The 17,324-nt window shown below is 42.4% G+C and overlaps 1 protein-coding gene across 1 annotated transcript in view; it reads left to right on the forward strand.

The window, feature by feature from the left end:
* Positions 1–17,324, forward strand: part of ATP6V1H (ATPase H+ transporting V1 subunit H) — a 287,370-nt gene that overhangs the window by 104,351 nt on the left and 165,695 nt on the right. The gene's annotated exons all lie outside the window — the stretch shown is intronic.

A 17,324-nucleotide genomic window follows, 5' to 3' on the forward strand; every position in this document is an offset into this window, starting at 1 on the left:
GTTATAACCCTGTCATGCTTGCTGCTCCCCCCTTTCTTGTGCATGTATGTGTGCTTTTGTTACTTGTATTGTATAAGGTGCCTTGGGATATTCGCATCCTGTGCATTGTGTGGCATTGTGTTGAATAGGAGGTACAGAAATTAAAAGCAGGTCTCCTCCTACCCACATATGCCTTTTCTTTGCAGGTTTTCCTGGAAGTTTTGTGCGGGGAGGGAAGGGAAGAGGTAAAATATGACTTGGCTGAGACTGCCGGATGCTGAATCAGCTGCGATTGCCTCACGTTTTCCTTTCTGTTAAAATAAGGGGTACAGTGTTCAGAAATGCCCATCTGACTTCTCTAGAGGCCCTACCCAGCCCATCACGTCTCAGTAAGTTACTTTTTAGAAATGGTGCATATGCTTCTAAGTCCCATGGGCATTTTCAGGGAACATCTTTATAATGCCTTCGTCCTAGGTCCAGAGATTATGGGCTGTGGGGTTGCTGGCATAGCCACACTCATCAACCAAAACAAAACCCACTCCAAAACCCCCAAGACACACAACCTCTTAAGCATAATTTTGTTCTTCTGAACTGCTCTGGTTAAAGACACCTGAAGTGCTGGCTCCTTGTTGCTTGCACCTACACACACTGGCACAGATTGTGCTGGTGAGGCTGGTCAGTGATGGCGTGTGTGGTAATGCATAACTCAATGAACAGAGGAGCACTTCAGGAGCAGCAGACAAGGAGTGTGGCATCAAAATCCTACAAGCTGAAGAGAAAGCCATTTTCAGAAGACTTACACATCCTGAGGTTGCAGGCATGTGAGATCAGGCACTGGTTAGAAGATAATAGAAGTTCTCTGGAAGCATGTCATCCTCATTTTAGCAGGAGTCACTATTTTGCTTCTACAGCATCCCTGTCTTTAAGATAAAGGAGGAGTTTGATACCTTTTAGTTACAGAACACACAACCCTGTAGCATCCAACCACATACATGTTGCTCATCCTTTACAAGACTGCTTCTCTGTCGTGCACTGACTCATGCAGGTAAAGTTTCATCCAGTCTTGTGCGCTTACTAAGGTAGCTACTGTGACCGAATGCTTGACACCTCAGCAGCAGAGCAGAGAAAAATGGAGTATTAATGAGAGCTGGGACCTCCAAGGTGTACAAGAAATTGGTGTCTGAAAAAAAAAGCCTATGCATTCAAAGGTGAGAAAAGCAATTGCCAATTGCTGGTTTTCTTCTTCCTCCTTTGCAGAAATGTCTATATATTCACCTGATACGGCTAGTTTTCAAGGTCTTGATAGCTGGTTTCATACACTCTCCTAAAGGTTATTAATTCTTCCTACTCTGTTCCCAGTTAGATGGAGTGCCTTATAATATAACTTCCTCATTAACATCAAGAGCTGTGATTATACAGTTGTGTTACCAAGGGCTTCAAAGACACAAAGCCTAAATATAATCTTACAGTACCTTGTTACAATACAAAGCACATCCTCTAATACATTTTTTTTGTTTGCATAAAATGCAGCACAATAATGGTTCACTTGACCTTTGCCCCTCTGTATAGTTCATTTTAACATTGTTTGAGGAGCGCAGAGCTTGCTTTTTGCAGGGCACAGGTGCTCCTGCCCCACACTGTGGTTAAGGCTCAACCCGGCGATGTGTTGTGCCTCTTCTCCCCCCCCCCCAGCAGCTGGGCTCAGGGGATTGCTTTTGTGGTCCACCAGGAATTTCCTGTGATAGAATATCAGAAACCTACTGGTGACTAGTAGGAGGTGACTTCACAGGGCAAAAGTTCTCTCCCTACAATAAACATTCTCAGCGCCGCTGTGGAGATTTCCTACGCAGACCTGACAGCCGCCAGCTACTTGTCATCTCCACAGAGAATGGCTCAGGGAAGGCATCGTCATGTTTTGCATGCGTCGGTCACCTTAAAACCGAAGCTCTGCCCTGCTGCCATGTTATTAATGCCTCCTGAGGAAAGGGAGAACTCAAGCTACCTATGCCAATTCAAAACACCCCAACAATATTGATTGAAAAGACTTTTAATGTACAAATGGATGTACAAATCCACAGTCAAAGACAAAATAACCTGGTGTCTATAGGTACCATGATACACATACAGTCCTGTGATACATACTATGTGTCATGGCATCTGTAAGTACCATGGTACACACAGTCCATATATAATGTGTATCTTAATATCTATACATGTCATAGTGCATATACAGTCCATAGACACCATATATCCTGGTATGTGTAGGTATCATGGTACACATACAGTTAGAAAACTAAGACAACAATTAGGAAACACTGTACTCTCTCTGTACACAGGTTTCCTTGGATGAAAACCAGAGGGATATTCAGCCACCAGATCTCTTGCAGGGGACTGTCATTTGGAGGATCCAAGTTGTAAATCTGAGCTTGACACAAATCCCTTGGCTGAAACTACTAAAGGGACTGCTGGGGGCACTAGATTAGTTTGGCTCACTGTAATAACGTGCGACTGGGCAGACTGCAGTGGAGCTTACAGACTGAAATAGCTTTGGGGAAACAATACATTAATTTCCTGTGGAAAATACATCTATTAAAATGGAGATTAGTCTTGGTTGAGTCCAACATGGTAATAAAGCATGCTGCAAAGCTTGGAAGAAAACACAGCTCAGTGTTGGTTTGGAAGTAAAAAAGTGCTCAAAAGTAAAGTTATCCTCAGAATCAGGGCTGTGCCAGGGTCCTCCTTGGTAAAGGCAGTGAGAGAGAGCAAAGATTTCTAGAAGATATCTTTAAGGTCTCTCACCAACTCGTCCATATACTCCAGCACTTACGCACACAGCCTGCATCTATGGCCTTCACCATGCACTTACTGAGCAGGTTTCCTGTTCACTGGACAAAATTCCACCCAAAATAATACTGATTTATTTTGCTTCTGAAATCTCATCATCAGCTAGTGGCCATTTCCATGGGTAAGAATTCACCAGGGCTGGACAGAACAGATCAGTCTCACATCTCACCTTGCTCTGCAATTAATAGCACTGCATCAGGAAGAAGAAAGGAGAAAAAGGCAGTGACAAACCTGTAGGAATACTCAGCAACACTGGAAATGTTTGATGCTGCACTCCTTGATTGATGTTCCTGAAGGGCTTCTATATTACCCATCCCTGGAAGTGTTCAAGTCCCGGTTGGACAGGGCTTTGAGCAACCTCGTCTGGTGTAGGATTTCCCTGCCCATGGCAGGGGTGCTGGAACTGGATGGTCTTTAAGGTCCCTTTCAACCCAAACCTTTCTATGATTCTGTGATTCATTGACATTTGCACAGAAAGCACTGACTAGCCTGGTCAGAGCAGCCTGTGTCTGTGCACATAGGTGTGAGGACCAGGAGGGCAGCACTTCAGCTCCCTTTAGCATAGCAGTGGGGAGGAGCAAAGCCCTGCTTTTAAGAGTTGCTTGTCCTTATATGCTCAGATAAACTTCTCTTCCTCCCCAGCCATGTACAACCTTTTAAGCAGCACAATTTCTATGAAAGCTCTGGCCATCCCCCTCTCGGAGGGCTTAATTCAAAGAAATAACATCCGCCGTACCCCACAGCCTGTTAATGATGACTGGGAGATGAAACCATGTTATCTGGCCTCAGTGCACTCACCAAACTTTTAGTGGCAAATAGATGTCCATGTTGAGGGAAGACTAAATCCATCTGTCAAATACTTCTCTTTTTTTGCGATCGGGGCTGATACTTTTAGTCTCAGTGACTGAATTTCCAGTCAATCACTATGTACTCAGGAGGAAGAAACCAGTTTGGTTAGCTTTTCTTCTGTTTCTCAGCAAGCAGAACACTGTATTCCATTTCTGTGGACCGTGACATCCCATGGCACATTTAAAAGCCTTATTCAAACTGCAAGACAGCCATATTTTACACTCAGCAGGAGGCTCTAGGAAGCAGTATGAGGCCAGGGTTATTCTGACTCTGGACAGTTTGTCAAACTGGGAGCTAGGAACAAAGCTTAGGACATTCTCTACCAGTTCATGTGATCCTGAAATAAATAAGTAGAAGATTGCCTCAGCAGGGATTTTCTTTATATTAGAAGAGACTCTGCACAGAGAAAGGTTTAAATTCAGAAGCAGATGAACCTGCCCTTGTGCTTTTTTTCTAAGTCTCCATCCTTTCTGTAGTATCCCAAAACCTGTGGAAACACTGAGGAGAGCTCTGAAATAAGCTGTGTTTCATTTTCGAGTTCACACTTGAAGGGAGCAATTGAAAAGTAAGATCTCAATTTATTTCATGGACCAGGTTCACTGCTATCTGCAAGCTCCTGTTCTAACCTGGCACATAACTCACCTGCTGATCCATAGTTCTCAAAACCATAAAAAATTCATCGGGTGGTGGAAGAGCTTGAGAAGTCCTTTAGGAGTCTGCTTTGCATTTTATTCTGATGGATATCTTCAGAGAGAAGAAGACAGAAATCACAAGAATCCCTTCTGCCTTCTGAAACAATAAATTGCATTTATTGAACTCTACCACAAAATCTCACACATTGCTCATCACATAAAGGCAGAGTACACAACATTTCCCATGGCTATCCAGTTCTGGTATGCTGGTGAGGGGGGTTATACAATTCCACATGCCAGGAGCCCTTTCTCTTCTTGTCTTCCACAGAAGTTTAAGATAAATAGGAATGGAAAAGGCTCTGCAAGGTGGACGATATCCTTGCTCTTTGACTGTAGCCATGCAAGGCCAGATTTAAGCTGGGCAAAGTCTGATCTTCTGAGTGTGCTATAAAATATGATTTTTCTCTAGCTGATATTGCTCATAACTGTGTTATATAAATTAGAGCTATCATCCATGAGAAATAGCATCACCCAACCTTAGTTATGCTCTTGATTTTCGCAATTAATAGGCACAAGGGTCAAAGAGGCTTCTTGGGCAATTTATTACAAAATGCTCTAAGATGGCTTCTTGTCTCCTGAAGCTTATTTCATAGGATGCAAGCAGCCAACAAACTCAGCAGTGATTTTTGCCTTTGCACATGACAGAAACTTTAAAGAGTCTGTTCTTTGTGCCATGCAGGAGAGAAGACACACAGATACTGATTCCTTGCTTGTATTAGCAAAATCTAATAGCAAAATTCCCACTGAAAATCTAAGCTAAACTTAGGGGAAAAGTTTTCATCAAGTCAATATGTAGAAAAGAGGGCTTGGCTTGGAGCTGGACTTATCACTCCATGGGTACATCATGGGAGAAAATAAATCCATTGACTTTGGCAAATAACTATTTCCATCAACAAGGAGCATAATAAACTCTATGACCTTTTTGATCCCAGTGCGTACCACAGTCAGTGGGTGTAAGGAGAAAGACTGAGGCCAAAAAAATGTTTCTTGCCTTTCAACATTCCTGAAGTTAGTACACTCAATCTGGCTTTGCTGTGGGGGGCAGATCTCTTCTGAGAGGTCTCTAACTTGTCGCAGATGTTACATTGCGTTGGGACATGGGGGGAAGATAACGGTGACTGTTGTTTTCTGATCTTATATAGGTTGCTTTTCTCCTTCACATTTGTATTGTTTCCTCAGAGCTGTAACCAGAGGAGTTGAGGACAACCCGTTCTGAAGCCCTTGCTGTGCTTTCTGGAAGAAAATGGAAAACTCCCCAGAGTCAGTAGTGTATTTCCCATCTAAAAAAGTATCTGACAGTAGTGGACTATAGGAAAGCAGCAGAGGTCATGGAACAACCAGGTAGCCAAATCCCAAACCACAAAACCTTGTCCTCTGCAGAGCTGAAAACAAGACAGCCCTTCCCTAATACACTTCTGTTGCAATACTGTGCTAAAAATTTCCCAGGCTTGTGGATGTGTCTGGAGATCCTACACCACTGTACATTCACAACTTTCCTGAATGCGAGGTGAGGATGAATTAGAGGACTCACTGATGGTAAAAGCAACTTAGTTTGCTTTCTGTCTTAGCTTAACACTGCCTATTTACAACCAGAAGGCGACACAGCTATATGGCAGAAATGTACTGCTCTCACTTTTTGTGATCCTTGAATTGGCCACTTTGCGCTTGGGTCATTGTGAATGGTTCATTACTTGATTTTAGGGTGAAAAAGAGAATATATGCCTTTTCCTCTTTCAGTAGGACACTGTGTCATGTCACAAACATGGACTGCACATCACAATATTGGTTTCCCGAAACACTTCAGTTTGGTTATAGAAATTAACAAGAAAATGCTGTGTATCTGTACTGTATCTGATTTCCCAAGGCTACTTGTTCCAGTCTTTTACAGCTTGGTGCTGATTTCATGGAATCATAAAATCAGAATGATTTGGGTTGGAAGGGACCTTAAAGCTCATCCAGTTCCAACCCCCTGCCATGGGCAGAGACACCTTCTGCTAGACCAGGTTGCTCAAAGCCCCATCCAACCTGGCATTGAACACTGCCAGGGATGGGGCATCCACAGCTTCTGTGAGCAACCTGCTCCTGTGCCTCACCACTGTCACCTCAGCTTTCCCACCTGGAAGACTAGATCTTAGAGTACCTTCAGTTCTTTAGTTTGTAAGCAGAGCACTAGAGGAATAAGTTTACTCCTCCTAAACAGTAACTTCATAAGCAGCTCAGTGGGGCTGTTTGCAGAGTACAAACATTACATTACAGCATAATGTAATTCTAAACTTCTAAACCCCTTGAAAACTGGTCCAGATATATAATGATTAATGGATACATTCCATCACTGTTCAAATCCCGTAAGAGAAGAGAAAGAAGAAGTGTCTTTACAAGAGACTTTACTTATTGCATTGTTAGCACTTCTTTTCCTGACAGTCTTAAAGGGTCTACCACCACTTTATTATTTCGGCATAACAGAAGAATTCATCTTACCATTTCTGAACTAGAGATATAGTCAAAGACTGCAGTTTTTAACACCAGGAAATGTAGAGATAACAGAGTAGCAGCTTTCCCATTTACTAACCATTATCTTTCAAAGCTCTCCTTTCCTTCCCCCCACAGCTGATGCCTCATTAATCTCCACGCGTGACTGAAAGCGTTAAAAGCTTTCATGAGCAATTAATTACAGAAAGATGTCTGGGGGCATTTCCCATAGTTTTCAACAGCTCTGTCTGTTGTGGTGCAAGGCACGTTTTGAACTAGTCCTGCTTTGGAACACCCCCCCCGAGACTTCTCCCAAACTGGAGACTTCTGATCTCAGTACCTGACCCACAGGGAGCCGATTCTCCCCGGGTGCCCTGGGTAACATCTCCCCCCAGCGGCCATTGCACCGCCGTTCTTCTTCCAAGTTTCTGTGCATTGGAGGGAAAGAAGCCTACACGCATTCCCACACCCCGCTTCAGCGTTATTCCTGATTTCTGGTAAGGCGGTGGAGCTGATGGGTGCACCTCCCGCTGTGTAACTGTTTGCATCCTCCTGCTGACAGCGATGGGTGCCGCCATACCCACAAAGCTCTGCACGTTACCACTGTGATGGCAAAACTCTTCCAGGTGGATTAAAGGCAAATTCAGTCCTGTGAGTTGAACCTTTGCATGCTGCTTTCTTCCAGCTTTGTACCCATCTCCACTTACATTCTCAAGTGTTTTCCACTTACCGCTCCTAAGCAAGAGAGATAGATTTTATTGACCAGTGTCAGAAAGAAACAAGCACCGATGGCACAAAACCCACAGATCTGAAAAACCTCATTAGTGCTTGTGGTTTAGCAGTAAGCATATTTTGGTGGATAAACCCCCTTGGGAGATGCCAGGAAGTACCAACCATCCTCTTTCTTGAGCAGTAAAACACACGGCCCTGTGTGTAGCTGAGTTACCTCCTTGTTTTCCACTGAGTCACACAGGCAGGTGCACTCTTGTAGCTCCAACTAGGGCAGAAAAGGGGCTGGTTCCTCTCCCAAAGAAAATGTGTAGCAAAGAAGGAAAGCGGTGCTTTTCTAGGCAGTTTGAAAATGGTCCACATCTGCAGAATAAGTTTATGCAAACCAGTATTCTTTATGTTTGCCTGAGTAATCAATAAAAGTCACCATCAAATCACACATGGAACAAACTAGGAAAAAGGGTGAATGTTCAAGTCACAAAGAGTTAGGAAATCATCTTGTTAATGAAAATCTTCTCCACAGCTGAGAGCAGCTCCCAACATTTTTTATTGTCTGTATTGTCTGTGCTTCATATTATCTGTTTGTGACACTGATCAACAAAATCCGTCCCCCTCATTTAAGAGTGGCAAGTGAAAAAAAAATGCAGAGAGTAAGTGCAGACAGAACTAGAACAAAGCAGCATTCAACTTACCGAGCTGAATTCATATTAAATACACTTGGAATAGTTTTGAAAGTTTTAGACCTGTTGATGTGAAAGCAGAAGTTATTCTAATTTTTCTAACTTTAGAGGGCTGTCAACTTTGTATAAATCACACCATAGCTGAAAGTGCTGGTTTTACAGCAGTATTAACACTGCTGCCACTGAAGAATATTTTTTGTGAAAACTTTTCAATTTTATTTTTCATGGAATCATGGAACGGCTTGGATTGGAAGGGACCTTAAAGATTATCCAGTTCCAAACCCCTGCTGTGGGCAGGGACACCTTCCACTAGACCAGGTTTCTTTTGACAGGATATTTTTTTGATTTGATTTCGTTGCTTCCCAATCCAGTCAGTATGTTTATGTGCATCTTCCCAACACCACCAAGGGCAGGAGACGCATCCAGAGCAGCACCTCTGCTGAAGCCTGGCTTCTCTTGCTGGAGTCTGGAAGCTACATTGGCTGGTGTCTAATGAGAAGGGTTCATATTTAAGCCCACTGATGGGGAGACATAGTCCTCCTCTCCCAGTCTGGCTGCTTGTCTTCACAGGGCTTGTGGGACCTTCTTCTCTTTGATACTTCCACTCCTCCATCAAGCGGGGATTGAAAGTTCAAATGGTTTCAAAAGAAATGGTGAGGGAGCCAAATGGATACACAGACAGGCAAGTGTGTGCTGTTATGCAACACTTCTTTCCTTTTAGACTAAAACACAGGAAAACTTGACCATAGCATTCCATAAACCTGATTAAGGGAATCAACTCTGACTGTGAGGCTATGACAAGAAGTCATCATATTCTTGGAATGTCAGCTGGCATTAGCGTTAGCTACTGAAGCGTATTTCCTTTCCTCTCCTTTCCAGGTGGGTCTGCAACTGAGAGTTCTGCTCGGTACTGAAGCTGTGGCTATGCCAGCATCGCCAGCTCTTTGTCTGTGCCTCCCTAACGGTGACCAAGGGGCTGCTACTGCCAGCCTTCCACTATAGGCTTCCAGGTCAAAAGTTTACTTGAAAACGCTGTAAAGATTATACGCAGGGATGGTGTATTTTCGGCTGCCAGGCTGCAGTTTGATGAAATCAAAGGTTTATGTGCACTTTACTTTTCACTGAAACAATAGCCAGGGAGTAGCTTGATGAGTGGATTTTGATTTTCATAGAATCATAAGATCATGCGTCATCCCTGGCAGTGTTCAAGGCCAGGCTGGATGGGGCTTTGAACAACCTGGTCTAGTGGAAGGTGTCACTGCCCACGGCAGGGGGCTGGAACTGGATAAGCTTTAAGATCCCTTCCAACTCAAATCAGTCTGTGATTCTGTGATTTTATATTCTCACTTTGTTCACTTTCTTTTAGTAAACATTTTCTGTTCATATTAATCATTTGAACCAATTGCTCAAACATACAAAAAGAATTTCAGTCATTCCTCAATGAACTCTGAAGTCCCATCATTATTTAAATTATACTGTACTGTATAGCTTAACGCATGAGCCTGTACTTTACCACGATGTCTTTCTTTGGACTAGTTGATAAGCTTTTATAAGAAAGTGGAATCAGGAATTTTCCAAAACTCTTGTTTCAAAAAGGGGTCAATAACACTATAGTCAGAAATTACCACAAACAGCTGCCACCTTCTGATAAAGAATATTAATGGATAGAGATACAAAGGTAGTTTTTCAGTGTAGAAACACGCATTTCCTGGTGCATTTCTGAAAAACAAAGCAAAATAAAACCAAAACACCCCAAAGAAACAAAACCTAAACAAAACCCCAACAAACAGCAATCTCAGCCGTGTAAAATCTTTCACTTAATTTTCATCGATTGGTATTTTTAGAACACAGCTGTGTAAAATTCAAGTGAATATGCAGTGGGGATATATCCTGAGTCACAAGAAAAACTAAGATCAAAGAGGTACATTTAGCTTTAGCTTTCATGTAACTTGGCTTTTGCTGTGACTGAAAGCACAAAATGCCTTTGTACCTCAGTTTGCAAGTGTATGATCAATTCAGTTGCTTTATGAATATAATACAGGTAAATTGGTAGAAAAACTTGTAATATAAAAAGGAAGTATAAATTTAAGCGATCCACCTCCTTGGATATTTGGAAGTACCACTAAACCTCTTGCAGTTTTGGATACAATCCAAAGAAAAGATGCAAAGTTGCATACCTCATTTACTGGCTCCTACATAGTTCTGGTGAAGGCATGTGAGTCTGAAAGATCAGTTTCTTCTTCAGTATGATGGTAGCTGGTTGTATAAGCAGGCAGAGCAAGACTAGTAATTGTCCTGGCTGAGTTTGCCATTAAGCAAATACAGGAAATACAATTATTCCTGCACTACCAGGTGGTAGCTGACAGTGGTGGTCTTGCAGGTGGACTCTGCCAGAGGAGAGAAAACTTCTCCAAACCCCTTTGCTAAACCAGAAGGCAGGTCACCTCTTCAGCTCCCAACCTAGCTGCAAAGACAGCAGGTCAACCCAGTGATCCAGGGCAGGGGAGAAAGCACAGAGCTGCTCCGTGGCACTGGAGGGACCCTGCTGGAGTCATGGAACTCTCCCTGTGCCACCACCTCCAGGCTGAGACATTGCTGGAGGACTGTAGCCACCATGAAAGGGAAGTTTCCAGGAGAGTTTTGAGCACAGGGAGTTGCTCTGAGTGATTTCTTCTGCCTATATTTGTATGCGCTCTCATGTCTGCGCTGCTGGAGCTCTGTACCGCATGTTGGTTTGGAGCAGAGCAGACACATGGACTGATCTCTACCTTAGGGCATCTGCTACTTGGGTGCTACTGCTACCACTGTAAGCAGAGCAGCACAGGACTCACAAAGACTATACAAGTTGCCTGAAGTGTTGAGTAAGTTTTCCAGAAGTGATGTATACTGGTCCATGGAGACAGAGCTGTAACAGATTCCCTGTAGGGAAGCCTTATTCGCTGTAGGCACAAGAAGTTTGGTACTGGAGAGCTTTATTTTTCCCCACAATGATGCTTTGAACAAAGGCAGGAATTCTGCACTTGTGGTCTGAAATAATGAAAACAATTGATGTAGTCTGACCGATTAACAAAGCTCCCATTACCTAAAAAAAAAAAAAAAACAGAAAAAGAAAAAGAAGGTGAATCATTATATACTGCATTCCTTATAAAAGCAAAGATCACATTCAAGCCTTCAGGGCTCCCAATATTTAGCCTTCAAACTGAAGAATTTGAAGTCTCTTTATTACTTGAACCTGGTCAAAGTCATATTTACCTGTTCTGTGACTCTTGTTCATAGTATAATCATAGTAGTATAATCATAGTATGCTTTAAGTTGGAATGGACCTTAGAGATCATCTAGTTCCAACCCCCTGCCATGGGCAGAGACACCTTCCACTAGACCAGGTTGCTCAAACCCCATCCAACCTGGCCTTGAACACAGCCACTTCATAAACGCTTATTAGCTTTTCAGTGCAAATAGAATTGTTTAGAAGCCAGGTTTTGTGAACTTTTAAAATAACTATTCAAACTGACTATGCAAATGAACAATCCTTTAACCTGCATTGTAAGCTACGTCTGGAGAGACAGCAAGGATGGCTGCGAACACAAGTGAGAAAATGCAGCCTTCTCTTCAGGTAAATACTACCAGGCAACAGTACTGAGACACTTGCTGCACTGCACTGATGGTTTTATGTGTGCATTTGGACAGTTTTGCTACCCTCATTCCCAGGCATCAGGAACGGGCCGGTGGGTCCGAACTGGTTTGCCCTTTGCAGCCCTGGGACAAACTGTGAAAAGCTGTAATGTTGGAAAAAAACAGGCCATGATAATGTAGACTAAGAGTTTTGTGTACACAACATCAGAGCACCTGAATCCCAGACTTATGGAAAGATGATGGCTATAGTGAAAGCCCATGTTGCTCAGAGACCAGAATATGCTGCCTTTGATGGAGATCTTTGCCTCGGGAATTTGTTATCCCTCTCTCCAGAGGCACATCCTATCACACACAATTAGCAGATGAAAAATCAGTGGATTTTAAAATACAGAACCTTTATCTTTTTCATTGGCTAATTAGAAATATGCCACAGATACAGACCCAGAGCCATATGTAAAATTGTGAGTCAGATAGAAAAGATTATCTGAAGGAGAAAAAGCCTGCCTTTTCCGTTCAACAACACAGGGCTTGTGCAAGTTCCTAGTTATTTCATTCAGGAAGAATCAAAGTTTCCTTTCAGCCACAGAAAAACATTGAGCTCTGACTCTTTGTGTAGCCAAACGCGGTGCTAGCAGCAAACAGCACGCTGAATCAACCAACTTCCAATATTTCAAGAAACATTTAAATAATAAAAGTCATTTAGAAGACAAAAAATTCCTCCAGTCCCAAGGACTGCTCCAAGATGGCTTCTTTAGGGCATCAGTACAGGTTTGCCTGTGAAACTGAGTAATGTGAGGAATCACTGAAAATGTCTGCAGTCTACTTTGGGAGTCAGTGATTATTCTTACAAGGACGAAAGACTGCTTTCACACGGGGGTGGCTGTTTCCCAAAATTTATATGGCTACCTGTTTTGCCAAAGGTCACATACAATTCTCAGAAATGTTATACCCTTGAAATGTCAATCTAGGCAACCGAAGAAAAATCAGAAACATTCTGGAAGTCTTTAAGGTAGGTTTTTCTCTTCCTTTTTAATATACAGTTTGCTAAGGCACAGCACTCAAAATCATTTCCAGCAGGATCTGCCATGATGATAGAATCATAGACTCAACAAGGTCAGAAAAAAACTTTAAGATGATCAAGGCCAACCTTTATCCCAGAACTGCCAAGTCCACCACTAAACCATGTCACTAAGGTCCTCATCTACACAGGTTTTGAACACTTCCAGGGAAGGTGATTCCACCACTCCCCTGGGCAGCCTGGTCCAATGCCTGTTCTATCACCCTTTTGGTGAAGAAATTTTTCCTAATATCCAGTTTAAACCTCCCCTGGCATACCTTGAGGCCATTTCCTCTTGTCCTTGTTACTTGGAAGAAGAGACCAGCTACCTCCTGATGATGAAACAGATGTCAGTGCCATTGTAAGATGTTACACCTGGTCAGCAGAAAATTCTCCAACTCAGAGAATATCCCATCATGCCTGATTTTGGATTCTTTAAGACTGGATGAGTAAGGAGAATCCAAACACCAAGGTCAGCCATGATTTTTTAAGGAAAACAAAAGGAGCATATTCTGAACTTTGATTGCTGTCTGCCAGCTCACAGTTTGCTCAGAGCAGCTGCAATAAACAGCTCCCAGGAGACCAGATGCAAAACCTTCATGTTTTGAACAAGCTTTCAAGGTACCCTAACTTCATCTTTTGAAGTGTACATTAGAAACACTGGGAAAAAAAAAAAAGGCCAAATGTGATGATTAAGTCAATTAACTGTTCATCTCGAAATTTAAGCCTTCCAGACTTAGAGAAGAGTGAATAGAGAACTAGAATTCAGGGAATTCCCACAGGAATAAATGCGTCTGGTCACTAGGTGTCAGCCTTGCCTGCGCAAGCACACCGGACCTTCTCCCAAATCCCCGTGAGCAGATGCAACAGCTCTCAACACTACAGATGATCACAGCAGTCCTGATATTTGGGAAAAGGAGCAGAGAAGGATATTGTTTGCGTGGGATGTTTATTTATGTACCTGGTACTCTAATATTTGTTACCATCAGGTTTGGAGGCTGGAAACAACATCATGTTTCTTTTTCCATTCATGCCGAGGAGAGGTGACTGGAGGTAAACTGCAGAGACAGCAGAGGCGTTATGCTTCTCAAACAATGAATAAATCAGCAGCGTATAAGCAATGAATCAGTAACTGCTTTGCAAGCCTCACAATATTTACCGTTTATCCTAAAGCACCAGTCCCTGGAATAATGCCATCACATGAAAATGCTGGCTCCCACTTCCTAAATTTGCTTGTTGCCTTGCTGGATACAGGAACAATGCTTGGAAACAAGATCCATGCAGGGCTGAAAACTCTAAGGACAACAAAGAAAACCTAAACTGTATTTTTTAAATCATTTCTCAAATACTTATAGTTCATAACAGTACAGTCAGCAAAAAAAACCCGAGCAATTAAACATGCAGTGGAGCTTCAGTGGTGTTTGCAGAACATTTGTATGTTTCTGATTCTGGAATCTTTTCAGATGGAGGCTTTCATACCACTATTCTCATTTTCCCAAGTCTGCATCTTTTCCTTATCTAGGGCCAACTATAGTACTATGGCTGCATGGCAGTGTCTATAGGGGTCTGCTGTCACTGCAGTTTCCTAATACACTGCAAGCAAAGTCATCCAGCTCAGCTGAGAGCAACAGTTCGAGCTGGGAAAACATGCACTTTGCAAAAGATAAGATTTCCACAATAAATAAAGACAAAATTACAGCATCCCTGCGCTTTGATTCCCTCAGATACATAAAAATGAGGCAGAAGAACTCACCCAGGTAGAATTTTGCAACATGTTAATATCCTCACTAATTCATTCCATGATCATTGCACAGTGATTACCTGTCTTTGGTGATGAACGTGGAAGGGCTGGAGCCTTCCAACACCAACAATAACAACAAACCCCAACAACAAAGTCACAATTAGCCCAGACATTTCACAAGTCCTAGAACCCAGGGAGGCAGCAGTATCCCACCAGCCAAGTCCAACGTAAACCCAGTAGAATAATATTTTGACTGGAACAGTCTCAAGCCTAGTACAGGGCCCATACCCAGATTGCCTGCTGTGGAGATTAGTGCCTTGCCAAAAATGAAAAAAAAAAGGAAAAAAGAAGGGATAAATGATTGCCTGTGCACTAAAAACCAAACACATCGATGAGGTTTCAGGGATCCAGGAATCACAGGAAACAGAAAAATGGCGAGTCCAAACCTCTTTCATACAAACAACACAATTCATCACAGTAGATAAAGGTGAGGCCCTAAAACATACTGGATTGCAGGTTCCCAGGGAGCAGTGAGAGAATATGTGTTCAAATATCTCAGTCACCTTCTCCAACCATTCCAAGCACCACTTGCTGAAGCAGATACCTTGGGGGGAACACTACCTTCCTCTCTTGTTTTTACTTTTGCAGATCCAGGTGACTTTAATTTCCATGCTTTGCTTACAGAAGAAACACATACATCACTTAGCACAAATATCAGTAACATATTACATGAGAGCTAAAGAAGGTAGGGGGGCAGATTTTGAATGGCAATACCAATGCAGGGCTGGGAACTGAGAGTCATTCATCTCGGAAGAGTCAGTGGCTTCTAGGTGGGAATGCCAGCAATTTCTGTGTCCTGGGAAAGCTGCTGTCTCCGATGGTTGTAAAATAACACTGAGTATCTGACTGCCAGCATTTCACCTCTTGTGGCACCAAAGGTGTCTTCTGACTTGTTTTTCATTAAATCAGCATGCTTCCCTTCAAAGACAAATACAACCTAAAAGACATAAAGCTTCAGAAGTGTTTGCAGACATAAGACATTAAGCTTCAGAAGTTCCCAATGGCAAGCTGGGCAATCCACATTGGTGATACGTGGATCCCTAAGGAGAATGTCCAACTATTAACTTCAAGCATCTCAGGTCACTGAAAACACAGAGATTCAGCTGCAGATACATCAGTTTTTGGGTATATACAAGTGTGCTATACGTTAAAACTGCTACCATGGCCAGTGGAGCTTGGAGTGCAATTCAGTTGCTCAGATGTCCACTTCAAGCTAAACACAGCAATTCTCCAGACTTCGCTCACTGTATCAGTCAGATTCCTACTGACCATGAAATGAGTTTAAGCAATTGTCTACATGTGAGCAATGTAAATTTAGACTTGCATTAATTCTGAAATTAAGTCAATACCTCACTATCCTAAATTTATAGGGAACTTGGATTCCAATTTTTGAAGCTCTGAACCACAGTTACATTAAATTAAGTGAAAAAAAACAAACATCTCCCTTCTCAGATATTAAAAGTGAATTGATGTTAAAACATTAACATCAAGAAATGTCAGACTTTCAGGTTAGCCTGCCCATGTTTAGAAAATAGAACCCAGACAGGACAACCCTATCGGGAGACAGAGTGAATCTTACAGAGGCTGGGTTTGCAAAACTCAAGGGCAGACCAATTTGGGCATTGATGCATTGAACACAAAATTCCGTATCCATTCAGACTTGAATCTCGAGTGTGCAATTCTGAGCTCAGTCTACAGGCACCCTTCAGTGGGTGCTCCTTGACTCTGGGTAAGCTCTGAATCCATTACTCAAGGGGCCTTCCAACCCCGGTCACCATGTGTCTTGGAAGCTACAAGGTTAACTAGTAAACAACACTGCTGTTGACATTTTTAACAACAAAAGCAACACCAGTCCAGGAAACTCAAGCCATGAAAAACCCCCTCGTATAAACAGATGCAGGAATGATCAACACTTTTCCTGCTCCAGAGGCACATAAAACAACCAGATTTTCAAACCCAGAGTGGGCCAGACAGGATGACACTGTGAGAATGATTGAGCCCTGTAGTTCCCACCACTACAGTGGGAGAAATGAGAAGAGACCTCGGGAAGATACAGATGCAACAAAAGGAATATTAGCCAAAGGACACAGAATAGATCTGAGGACAGTTTGCTTCCACTGAGAAACCAATGCTTACTTTAGACAATGCCATGTATTTCTGCTACAAAAGACCAAGAGGGGACACCTGGGCTAGGAGATGGAGCTTAAAAAGTTCATGATTCTCCTCTAATGGGTAAGAATTCTGTCACACCTGGACTTGTAACTACACCTCTTCATAGACTGAACCATAACAATAAAGTAAAGTATAGACTGTGGGTTCTGTCCTATTCCCAGCCGATCACAAAATTTTAAGAAATAAATCTGCGTATGGAATATAAAACTGACCACTTTGGACAGACACAGCATCTTTCTGATTTTAGATATGTGTAAATATAACACTTAAATATTTAAAATGCAGAACTTGTGCAACAATTTCAAATTAGAGACAGATTTTTACAGAACCCAAGTGTTCAACAGTACAAAATTAGCTTTGCGTTAGCATTCTGAATTTTAGCAATAAAATGCAAAATAATAAAATAGCAATGGGAAGCT

The sequence above is a fragment of the Pezoporus flaviventris genome, unplaced genomic scaffold (genome assembly GCF_033815535.1).
Source record: "Pezoporus flaviventris isolate CSIRO_AGI_PZ_B2104156 unplaced genomic scaffold, CSIRO_AGI_Pfla_v1 ptg000007l, whole genome shotgun sequence".
In the NCBI taxonomy this organism is placed as follows: domain Eukaryota; kingdom Metazoa; phylum Chordata; class Aves; order Psittaciformes; family Psittacidae; genus Pezoporus; species Pezoporus flaviventris.